The sequence below is a fragment of the Babylonia areolata genome, chromosome 1 (genome assembly GCF_041734735.1).
Source record: "Babylonia areolata isolate BAREFJ2019XMU chromosome 1, ASM4173473v1, whole genome shotgun sequence".
Taxonomy (NCBI): domain Eukaryota; kingdom Metazoa; phylum Mollusca; class Gastropoda; order Neogastropoda; family Buccinidae; genus Babylonia; species Babylonia areolata.
This window is the reverse complement of record NC_134876.1, coordinates 12,129,644-12,142,598: the sequence shown is the minus strand read 5'-3', so window position 1 is coordinate 12,142,598 and position 12,955 is coordinate 12,129,644. Positions and strand designations below refer to the sequence as shown.

Genomic DNA, 12,955 nt, shown 5'->3' with positions numbered 1-12,955 from the left:
TTAAAAAGTCACAAGGGGTGGGGGTGGGGGTAAGGGGGGAGAGAGAGAGAGAGACAGAGAAAACAGAAAGACAGACAAACGCAGTCAGACAGACAGACAGATAAACAGACAGACAGAGACAGGTATAGACTGAGGCGGAAAAAAGAGACAGAAAGAGCATTGCTTACCTGAACAGTGTCCCTTATCGACCGCCCACCACTATTCCACCACCAACTTAAAAAGACCTCAGTTATGAGCTTTGCAGCAACCCTTCCACACACACCACACCAACAGACATAAAATGCGCAAACGAATCAAGGACTGAAAGCCAGCAGACGACTTTAAAAAGGTGCGGCGAGTCAAGTCGAAGTTCGCTCCCACCACATCTTATCGCTGCAGGTCGGAGTTACCACCCTTCTTTTTTAACAGTGTGGGAAGCTTTGTTTGGGCGACCTTCACTTCCTGGTCACGAATAGGCGCACCTCTATCTGTGTCTGTCTCAGTCTGTCTGTCCCTATCTCTGTCTCTCTTCTCTCTGTCTCTGTCTGTCTGTCTCTGTCTGTCTCTCCGTCTCTGTCTCTCTCTCTCCATATTCAACCCTTTCTCCATGACAGAGCAGCTGAAACCATTATCTGGCCAAGTGGTAGGGCATTCGTAATGTAAGGAAAAAGTCCCGGGTCAGTCAAATTTCGGATGCAGGAAAGATCTGTTCCTCACTATTCTACGTACTGAGAAGTGATTCCTGTGCGTCAGTCAGTGGACGAGACGATTAGGTGAGATTAACCAGGCTGTGCTGTATTTTCTTAAGTCGACACTGACAAAGGGAACAAGGCAACGGTCAAAGAAATTACCTGTTCGAAGCTAGTTTCTGTTTGCGGTTGTTTGACTTTTATCAACAATCGATGGGACGGGTAAACAGAAAATATATAATCTAGGAGTCAGTAGAACGTGGTGCACACTATTGCAGCACGCTACTCCCGGTGAAAGCAGTCCGACTTTCACATAGTAGGTATGAGTCTGTCGAGACATTAGAAAACAGAAGTCACTGACTTGCCACGTATCAATCCTCACCTCCTTTTGGCCATGGCTGGCACTTCCTTCCTGTTGCTGGTGTGTGAATATTTCATGGTGCTCCCCACTCCTCGGCAGTCACCACTAGGCCTTCTGTTTCTGCTCTGGCCTAGAGAGAGAGGCATGCACGACAGTGCTGTGAATTATTCAGTAAAATCGTCTCTTTGGTGCGCAGAAATTTCATTTCAGCTGATCGATTTGCCGACACGTAAAGATACGAGGTAACGTATGTGTGACTCAAGTTCAACAGTAGGTGCTGGGGATTCTGACTACGGAATAAGATTGAAAACAGACAAAACACGGATGTCTTTTTTTTCTTCTTCAAAACCCAAGAAATAACCCGTTTTTAATAATAATCTATCCCTTTGAAATCTCCAGGAACACATTTTCATAGCCCAGTGTAACACATCATTTCGTCAGAGGGGGTGGGGTGGGGGGTGGGGGGACTGATTCACGGGTGGGAAGAAAGGGCATGTATAATCAATTCAAAACTTCTGCAATCTGCTGATCCGAACTTACTATATCCAAAGCAACAGAGGCATAAGTGTACACCCACCAAATAGTCTTGAAAGGAGAAATGTTTTTTCACAAACTTGAGAATTTTATTTTGACAAGATAGATAACTGCAATTCTACAACCCAACATGTCCATGCTGGCCTGTGACAGGCCTCCTGGTTTGACCTACATGTCTGATCAACGAAAGTGGTGTGGAAATGAGCACGCCTGTTTCATGTATAAACCATCATGTGATCAGTTTATGTTGAATGCACCGAACTTGGTGGAGATGCGTTTGTTCGTAAGAAACCGATGCATACATGTTTTCACAAGGATTGGACCCCCATAACAGCAACATCGTAGGACTAGCATTTCACAATGCATTGAATACCACTCTTCGGTTTTATCAGTTCATCCTTCTCACCTCTACCTCCACCCACCCCTCCAAATGAAAACAGCTTTTCCATCGATCCACTGGCTTTTGTCGCTCTCCAGGTTAATGTCCGCATCGTGTACACACGCGTAGGTCGACGTGGATTTCGACATCGCACTGGTCAGGATATCGATGAGGTCACAAGTCTGTACGACTGGTTCATCTGCGATTCTGAAAGTCTAAACTTTGAGGATTGCTTGATCGAGCGTGGGATCGATATTATCTTTCTATTTATTTATTTATTTATTTATTTATTTTTCATTTATTTATTTATTTATGTTTTACTGCAGACAGCCAGTAGCTGCCAACAGAGAGCTACATAAGGAGACAACGCTTCCAACTTGTAGGTAGCTGTCATTCCTTGATAAAACAACTCCAAACTTGGTGAGTCAAACTCCAGACGATATTAACACTGACCAGTGTGTCCATCTTGAGCTTAGCGTGCATGGATACTTTGACACCTTCTTGAAACTGAAACTAAACTAACACTGTGGTGATGGGTGTCTTAACCAAACTGAAACTAAAACTGACACTGTGGTGATGGGCGTCTTAACCAAACTGAAACTAAAACTAACACTGTGGGATGAGCGTCTTAACCAAGAGTATCACACCGGAGCCAGGTTTCATTGATTAACCAATTCCCATTTCGCCTTCACTTTGATCGTGTCGCCACGCTCAGTGCCCTCTTTGAGAGTTTTGCTCTTTGTTTCGCCTATCTGCCGTTCCCGTTTCGCCTAGTAACCGTCTGTCTGTCTGTCTCTCATTCTCTCCTACTGTTCCAAAGTCCACGCCGTCAGGTCACCACAGAGACTGGGCCAGCAATAAATGAAGAAACACACACACACACACACACACACACACACACACACACACACACACACTGTTAAATGTAACTGCATGTTAGTTATGCATTTTTTGGTAGTTTTCTACCTTTTCTAGTTTTCCTCTTCCCTCTCTCTCCCCCTCCTCTCCCTCCCGCGCCACCCCCTCCCCAACCCCTCCTCTTTTTTTTTTTTTTTTAAATATATCTATTATCACTGATAGTGAAAAGACGCTAAACTAAAGAACGTACACACACACACACACACACACACACACACACACACACACACACACACACACACACACACACACACATGTATAACAGCAACTGAGAATGCAAGCAAAGTGGGAACAAGCGAGTCAGGTTCACCAATTCAGTGACAGGAGAACCGGGAATAGGCCAATCGGGACGACAGCATCACAACATAGTCTGGCCGCCATGGCCGTCAGTGTGGCCATCTTAGTGTGGTGATCCCCAGAGAAACCTTTCTCCCGCTCAGTCAATGCCCCGCGGCCTGTCCCTAATGTCTTCTTCCATCAATTAATGACCACAATTACACCCGCTACCTTGATCGGTGTGCTGGCTGGGATGGTGGACAACGGTGACAGCGAGAACATAGCGAACAGGACTGACAGTGAAGCGGAACTAATGAATAGCCTGTGGCCGACACATCAAGGTTTGTTTATTCAGCCCTGTTCTCGGGAAATTGTCATTGATTGGTTGGTGAGAGAGTTTTAAAATCTCTCTTAGCTCACTTCACGTCATACACCAGATGCTGTTGCTCCCATGCCGCTCGTTCTGGTTTTCCCAGAAACAGCCTCACCCTGTCTCAGTCTCACCCTGTCTCAGTCTCAGTCCTGTCGCAATCACAGAACGCGAGCAGATTACATAATTTATCAACGTAACCTCCTCTGAAGGTCACCCACACGAGAAATTCTGCATCGCTGTTCAGTTTCAGTTTCAGTTTTAAAAAGGAGGCGTCACTGCATTTGGTCGCATCCATAAACGCTGCACCATTTCTGCTATGCAGATACCTGACAGCAGCACAACCCAACGCGCTATGCAGACCTTCAGTGCAAGCATATTGTGTACCCATTGGAGTGGGTTTATCCTACAAAAGTTTACCAGGGGACAATACTATTGTTGCCAAGGGTTCTTTTCCAGTACGCCAAGCGCGTGCTGGACACGGGACCACGTTTTATCGTCTCATCCGAATGACTAGACGCTCAGTTTGATTTTCCAATTTTGTATACACGATGCGTGCGCGCGCGTGCAGAACTTCACATATGCATATTAAAGATCCTGCATCCCCTACCAGCGTTTGACTCATTATGAAACATCGAGTACAGCCTGTATGTTAAAGCCTACTCAGCATGTACTCATATCGAAAACGGGAATGTCCGTATAAACATCAAAGGGTTTCATAATTTCATGCGTATGTACATTATCACAGTGTCACGACAGGCAGGCAGACAGACAGATAGAAGCAAGCAGACAGACAGAGGGAACGGTTTAGAAAATACCTAACAAATGCAGTTCACACACACACACACACACACACACACACACACACACACACACACACACTGGCAGAGCAAACCCGTCCCAGCATCTTGACTGCAAAATATATTTAATCAGCGTTCTTGCAGGCTCTGTCTCTCACTGAGTGCGTCCGTGAGTGCGTGCGCGAGTGTGTGTGTGTGTGTGTGTGTGTGTGTGTGTGTGTGTGTGTGTGTGTGTGTGTGTGTGTGTGTGTGTGTGTGTGTGTGTGTGTGTGTGTGTGTGTGAAAGGGCGAGATCGTGTAAACTCCCGTAAGTTGAGCGCGAACCAGTCACATACAATGGGGCAGCAGTCCGAGACAAAGCCTCCTAATATCTGCTGCCATGGTAATGGTCAGAAAATGTCAACAAACGCAAAGACATATCTATGAAATCGATAACTCTTGGCTATGTATAACAGTCTGCTCACCTGAGCACATTGTTTTAATAGTCAACTCTGCTGTCTCACACGTTTTCCGACTGCTTGTAAAGTCATATTCCGCCAACATCCTAGTGATTTTGTGAAAGCTATTAAACCACAAGTCATTGTGTCTATGATCATCCTATTCTCAGGTGTGTGGGTGGGTGGGTGTGGGAGGTGTGTGTGTGGGGTGGGGGGTGGATGTGTGTGTGTGTGTGTGTGTGTGTGTGTGTGTGTGTGTGTGTGTGTGTGTGTGTTCACATTTTTTGTGACACAAAACCGTACCTTGATGGTTACTGAGATACCACATGTGTGTGGTGAAGACCAAACTGCACAGTTATGCGTCTCGTATTTATCAGGTCCTTAAAGTTGAATGAAGCGAGACTGACTGACACTGAATGTCTGTTGTGGAGGTTCGTCAAATAGCGACATTAGTTATGTTATTGTTACCTTTACGTTACCCTCGCCACCTCCCAGCATCCCCATCGCTGGTCCCCAGTCACTTTGTGCTTTTTCATCATTCTTGTCTGACGTTCTGTTTGGTTGGCTGCTTGTCGTTTGTATTTTGCTTCTGATTATCATTTATAAACGCTTACTTGCTTCTGACTGTTATGTACAAATGCTTATCTGAATATCATTTACATAAATATTTTGTGCGAGAACAAAATATTTTAAGAATCAATGGTTCCCCATCACTTCCGATAACGGTCTTTTAATTTACAGGTCAAAAGGATATGATGGAATCAATAAGAAAACGTGATGGTTTTCACTTACACACACACATGCGCGCGCGCGCTATTGTCTACAATCAAAGCATAGTGACAAAACATACACAATTAACAAATGTGTAACTTACCGCTGTTTCATTTTTCCATGAAAATCCACACATATGTACATTGCCTTGCTACTCATTTTTTAATTTTTTTTTTTATCGCTGTTGTCACTGTGTGTGGAGCGGTCGTACCGTCGAGCAGTAGTAGTCCAGCCTCAGAGATATGCAGGCAGGGGCATCCAGGACGTTTTGTGAACACAGCACCCACAGTGCAGCACTTGACACATGACCACGTCCATCTGTCCCACCACGCAGCGACAGTATATTGAGTGGTCCTGCCCGAGACCATGGCGACAGTGAACACTGATTTCTCATTGATTTTCACCCCTGTGGTCCGCGATAATACACCTTGGTAAAAAAAAACAACAAAAAACAACTGGTTCCAGGTTTTTATGACGTCCAATCGCAGCACTGATACTGAACTCCGCAGCACGTTATAACCCAGACTAGGTGAACTTGGACGCCGAATATGCTCTACATGACGAACTGGACTATAGAATCGGAGGTGGAGGTAGGTTGGTGGGAAGGGAGTAAATCTAGCTGGTGAGGAGTCTTACTTGGGAGTTTGTGTCGCTCGTGCAAGCATCCGGGTGTGTGGGTGGGTGCTAATGCAATTAGCCCTGTCCTATCCTTGCTCCCCAAACACTATTCAAGTGTCACTATATGGATTTTTACCATTTTTTTTTTTAAAACCAAAGCAGTCACGTGACGCGTCCAATGACTGTGTGTGTGGCAAATACTTAAAAAAGCGAAATGTTGCGAAAGACAGGAGGGCGGGGGCGGGGCCGGCTGGGTCAGTGTAGCGCAAAAACTGTTGTTGTAACAGTTAAAGAATCATCGGACTCAAAGTTCAAAGATTCAGAAACTGAGAAAAGGACACACATCTAGTCCGCACTATATCGAATGGTCTTAGAGAACAGGTTAACAGTTTATTACGTATACATTAAACAGTCCCACTCCCTCCGGCCCCAGCTTAAAAGGGTAATTGTTGGTTGTTATCATTGTGTTTTGTTTTATATAATTTTTCAATACACCACACACACACACACACACACACATCATTCATATCACACACACAGTATTGAACAAAGGTTCAAGCAAGAAATGATTCAGTTCAATTATATCACGTCTGTCATGAATTGCCAACTTCCCATCAAAAGCCCACAAACTTGGGAACCCCCCCCCCCCCCCAAAAAAAAAAAAAAAAAAAAAAAAATATATAAAGGCAGGCTGCCATCAACACCCATCCCTCCATCGCCACTTAAAATGTCCACCTCCAGCCAGGAATGTGGGCCTGTTTCTTTCATCTTGCCTGTGACGCTGGCGGCACTACACGGCACAGGACGAACAGAAGCAGTCTCATGCATCATGTGGGACGGTACCTGTGGCAGCCCTTTTCTGTTCGCTTCTCCACTGCTCTCTACCTGTGCTTATTGATTAGCCCCCTCTCTCCCGTCCCGATCCCCACCCCCGCCCCCCGCCCAGCCCCTTAACCCTCCTCGGCCTTGTTTCAGAGCGGAAAAGGCATGAGCTCTGAACATGACATTCTCATTATCAACCTCATCGATCGGGCTGTCCGTCCCCGTGCCACACACACACACACACACACACACATACGTGCGCATGTTTGCATTTGTCGCTAACGTCTCTCATACAAGAATGCTCTGACGCATTTCAAAGCGTTTTAGCTCCAGAAAATCATGTCCCGGAGAATTTTAGTGAGGGGAAGAACTAAATCGAACTTTCGAATTTGGAGGATTGTTCAGTTGTGTAAACAGGTTCACAACTAAGAAATTTATAAATTTTCGATTTGAGTTTTTCTTCAAGCTTCAACATCCAAAGCAGAAATAACGACTAAATTAAGTACCGAAGGAGATTCCGAATGTAGACCTTTTCCTAACCGTAACTCAGGGTCGAACGTGGAGGATTGTTGTGTATACAGGTTCACAACGAAGAATTAATTGATTTTCATTTTCAGTCTTTCCTCAAGCTTCAACATCTGAAGCAGAAATAAAGATTACGCTATGTATTGACAGATATTCCGAAAGCAGATCTCTTACTAATCTCTACTCCGGGTGTTGGAAAGTGTGGCGGCGGGTATGACCATTTTCTAGAACTGTCAAGTTCAGTAAAATGGTTGTTGGTAGTAGCGTCGCCGCCACAGACCTGTACATCTAACCACCAGGAAAGTGTTGCTTTTTTTTTTTTTTTAAATAGATGAATTATCCTGGATATTGACCACTAGCAACACGTTTCGCCAATCCGCTCATTTAGTTGTCGGTCATTTGTTTAAATGAAAAACGTATCCATGTTCTTCAGTGTCCTTTATCATTTTGACACCAATCAGGAAGAGGTCACATGGGGATTTGGTACAATCTTCATGACATTAGATGAGTTCTTATGTGGGAACTGCAATCTTCCGCAGTTGTTTCGTTGATCTGTGTTTATATCTTTCTTTGGCTTAATTTCTATTGTTTCTCCTGAGGCACTGTAGGCCTTACGCCGCTTGTTTCTCTCCACAACTTTGCTCAAACTTTCAGTCAAGTCCCGCGTCACTAGAAATTACAGGTGCTTGGCAAAGATGTTCTGGTCTTGTGATGTTCTTCACAAAACCTTGTCATTAATGGCTTCCTGAGAATATACAGCAAGTTTCTTACAAAGAAAACTTTACTGCAGCCAAAATTTTCTGACAAATATGTGAAATAATTTCCTGGTTAAACAAAACATTTTCTTATTGTCGATATTTCCTTATAACCGAGTATCGTACACCTGATTGTTTAAATAATAATAATAAACACATTCAGCGGGTGAAAATATTAGCTTTCTAGTACGTGTGAGGGTTCTTGAAACTGGAGTCGACCATATCACAGAATATCCACATTCGAAGGGTATACAGAGACAAAACATTAGGAGAGGTGTATACACGTACACGTGCATCAAGAAATACACACATAGGAGACGTAATAGAGAGAGCGAGTGCGATGCGTGCGTGATCGTGCATTACTGATACTTGCATATGCAAACAGGAACTCATCTGTGTTGGCCAGACATTCATTCACATTTTTGCTGCCACCAAGTCGGAAATGGAGTCTCTTTGGACAGGTCAGACAGTCGCAATGACCTTACTATAACTTCGTCTTTTCCACGTGTAACGCTTCATGTGTATTACACTTTCTGTCACAGTGTACAGTTGAAATTAACGATCTGTTAGCTTTCTCTCTGAAGTCACGTTTCTTTTTTTTTGTTGTTTAAATTTTTTTGTTGTTGTTGCTGCCCCATCATCTGCACCGTTTCAGTGGCATTACTCCCACGCCGCTCATTTAGATTCCCGCATACACGGCCACACCCGGGTTCGTCCGTCGCAGTTCCAGCGTCGGCAGTCCACAGGGAACCATCGATGTTAGGTCGCCAGGAGGCCACACACCAGAGGAGACCCTGCACTGCTGCTGAGTCACTTCGGTGGTGTTCAGTGGTGCCTGTTCTGTTTTTTAACGTACTTAGGACACCACCTACTAACGACAATAATGGCTTAGTCGCGGAGTCAGACTGAGTGAGCGTCCCCCCCAGAGTGGAGACCGCCACCACGCCCCTCAAACAACACCCCCCCCCATGAATCTGCCGACACTGACATTGACAGGACTCACCCCAAGCACGAAAGTGGAGGGGTATCGAAACTGAGGTCACCATGAGAGCAGGGCATGAAAGGCCACAGACTTTGAGACTATTTTGTTTATATTGATGACGATGGAGGAGGAGGATGACTATGTTGCTATGGAGGTCCATTTTGGTTTGGGACTGCGTGACAAGGCTGTACTCTACGCTTCCTGTCATAATGATATCCCGGCGTTAACCAGGCCTGAGAGATACAGACACTTGCAGTGTTGGTCAGGTAATTAGAGCAACACACCCAAAGACGGATCCTTGAAGTGGATGACACTCGACTGTGTGGTCCCAGTCTCCCCATTTAAGCCCACAGCACACCCTGGGTAGGAGCCCGCCACGGGCCGAAAAACTCACCCCCGCTGGGATTCGAACCCGCGTCCTCCCAGCCGTCAGTCCGCGACGCTAACCACTTCGCCGCGGCGGCTGGTTAATTTATTTATTTTTTTAAATCTTGCTGTGGTCCATGGTGACGAGAGTGTGTGTGTTGGGGGTGGAGGTTGTGGTAAGATTAAAGGGAAGAAGTTGTGCTGAGTGGCTGAGCTGCAGTGAGTTTGACATAACAGAAAGGTCTATTTCCCAAACAGGTTTTTTGTTCTTCCGTGAACCACCAACTGTCCCATACTAACCACCAATATAATCTATTCCCGCAGTAATGCGTCCGCCTAGGAAGCGAGAGAATCTAAGTGCATGGGATCGAATCCCCCACACAGCAGTTTTCCCCTACCCAGGTCCCCCACCTCCCACCCTCCCCCCACCTCAAGTATGACGCTTATCACTCAGATGATCATAAACATATCCTGTGTGTAGCATGCACTTAGCACACGTGAAAGAACCCATGGCAACAAAAGGGTTGTCCCTGGCAAGATTCTGTTGAAAAATCCACTTTGATAGGAAAATAGTTGCAGGAAAAAAAAAAAGCGGTACTGACTGCACTGCATAGCAGCACGCTCTCCCTGGGAAGAGAAACCCAGCTTTCGCACTAAGAAATCTAGTGACAAAAGAGCAATACAGTTCTATGCTCTATTCATTCAATTTGGTGATGGTGGCAACTGTACAAATTTATACCAACAGTTGCTTCAGTGGAAGCGACTGTCTCGATACAAAATCATAAAGGCGCTGCGATAAAAGAGGGACACCGTGTTTTTGCAAGCTCGTGTTTACAGCGATTTTTTGTTTTTGTTTTTTGTTTGGGGAGGGGGAGGGCGGGGGAGGAGGACATGTTCCTCGTGCTTCCTATTTTACACTTTTTCAAGATGATGTATGGCCGTGACAAATGTGTTGTGGTAATCCAGCTGCTGCTGCTGTTTGTGTGAGGTCCCACAGACGAGGTCGGAGAGAAGAAATAATAGCAAGCAACAAGGTCAGAACAGGTGAACCCAACCTACCATCTGTGATCCTGGGCAATGTAATCACTGAGAAACAAACTGGCCCAATGTTCAGCCTACACTTCTACTCCAGTAATTTCAAAATTTTATTTGCAGAAACCCGGCTTAACAGTTCTATTTCTCTGATGAACAGGTTTCCTAAGATGGCTTTCCATTATTCTGGGGGGTTTGACTGAGGATGCAGGGAAGTAGAGGGTGTGTGTGGGGGGCAGGCAGGGTATCCGTTTTATCAACAGTGCTGTCACCCAAACAAGACATTGTCATGTACAGACAATGCGCGCTTGTGTTGAGTTCATGATCCTTGGAATGAGGCCGTAATACTGCCACGGAAATCTTCACACGTGCATCCGACACTTTATATTCACCACAAAGCCAATGCAACGCAGCGAGTGAAGCAGTGAACGCAATCAGCAGCCACGTACACAATACTGAGACAAAGGCACCTGACTCTGAAACTTTTAACCGGTTGGCTGGTGTGTGTGAATGGACAAGCATTACTATAAACTCAAGTCAGGAGTGATATTTCCTATCTTTTAAATAGGCTGCATGCATCTTAATCTAAACTTACTGAATTTATTGGTGAGATGTGGTGCGTGTGTGTTTACTTTACTGATATGAATTTATTTGCTGGATGTTTTTAGTTGAACATATTATATGATATGGATACATGTAAAGCGCATATCCTCAAAGACCAAGCAGTGCTCAACAAATATGGAGTCTTTTGCACAACACGCTGCCTACCTGGGTAGAGCTGGCTGAAAACTGCCATTGAGTGATCATCAGGTTTCAGTCATGCCCACACACACACAGACATATAACATTTGTGTTTCACCGTTTTGTTTACTTGCTCCACCATGCAGGCGGCCATACTCCGTTTTCAGGGTGTGGAGTGTATGCCATAACCCCACCCAATGCAGACATGGATTACTGGACATTATATGTGCACATTTGTTCATCTGGGTGTGTTTACACACGGACGTCAAGGCACTTGCAGGTGTTAACCTCAGAGATTGGAAAAATATCCACCCTCAACAGAATAGGTGCGATGGGGATAGAACTTGAGGGAGAATCCAGCGCTCTACCAATCTGACCACCGATCCCATACATACTGATGTGCAATACTTTGTCTTGAGTGTGTGTATGTAGGGCTTGTTTTAGTCTATCAACAGCTATAAAGGATATTTTGCAAGTTCAAATCTCTTTCTATGGGGCACATGATCATGTCTTTTATATATCAGAAACAAGCCTGTGATTGCACAAGTTAATTTTCAAGTGGATTAATTAAATGTCTTGAATTTGATCTGACAATAGTCAGAAAGGTATTATTAATTCTGTTCATGTCATATAGATATCTTTATTGTTTTTCGGTCACTTTGCTTCTGCAATTAATCACTAGATTTTCTTTCAGAATTGTTCCCCTTTCTTGTCCATCTGTCAATGTGGTGTGTGCACAAATATTAATGTGTTTGCAAGCTCACCTTCAAGCATGTTCATGTGCACAATCTTTTCTGATTTTTTACTTCCTTTTAGTTCTTGAATTTGATGTACTCTCTGTAGCAGATGTTGATTAGCAAGGTTGGGTTGGAAGAACGGGCCATGCCTAAAATTCAATTCATGAGCTTTGTTACACCTTGTAAAGTTTCAAGTACAGAGTTCCAAATACAGTCTCAGCTCCAGAAGTTGATAAACTACTTAATTAACCTTCGCCGCACAGAGTGGGTCTGTCAGACCCACAGCCGCATTAAAGTCCCCATATTTCCGGAACTATTAAAGCTACAGTTATGAAATTTCCTGACTTTTCCTGACTCGTAAGTCCCTTTCCGGTGACAAAATTTGGAATTATTACATCATAAAAGAAAGGTGTAATTAATGATGTAATTTCATTATCCTGATTCATCCCAAGGTGGGCCTTTCAGATCCACATATGAGAAAGAGGAGCAAAGGCCAATACCCTTATTCGTCCAATGGTGGGCCTCTCAGACCCACATATGAAATAGAGAGGAGCTATCCTTCTTCCCTGTCGTCTTTCTGTGCCATCTGTTCTTCTCTATCCGTTCTTCCCTGTCATCTTCTGTGCCATATGTTCTTCTCTGCTATCCGTTCTTCTCTGTCATGTTCTGTGCCATCTGTTCTTCTCTGCTATCCATTCTTCTCTGTCATGTTCTGTGCCATCTGTTCTTCTCTGCTATCCGTTCTTCTCTGTCATCTTTCTGTGCCATCTGTTCTTCTCTGCTGTCCGTTCTTCCCTGTCATCTTCTGTGCCATCTGTTCTTCTCTGCTGTCTGTTCTTCTCTGTCATCTTTCTGTGCCATCT

General features: G+C 44.6%; 1 protein-coding gene across 2 annotated transcripts in view; it reads right to left on the bottom strand.

Moving 5' to 3' along the window:
- LOC143279593 (protocadherin Fat 4-like) overlaps positions 1-317 on the bottom strand; it is a 99,850-nt gene extending 99,533 nt beyond the window's left edge. Inside the window, exon 1 of one of the 2 annotated variants that reach the window (XM_076583667.1) lies at positions 168-317. The gene's annotated coding sequence lies outside the window, so the exon portion shown is untranslated. The remainder of the gene's footprint in view (positions 1-167) is intronic. The other variant, XM_076583668.1, reaches the window with a different exon arrangement.
- Between the last annotated feature and the right edge of the window lie 12,638 nt (positions 318-12,955).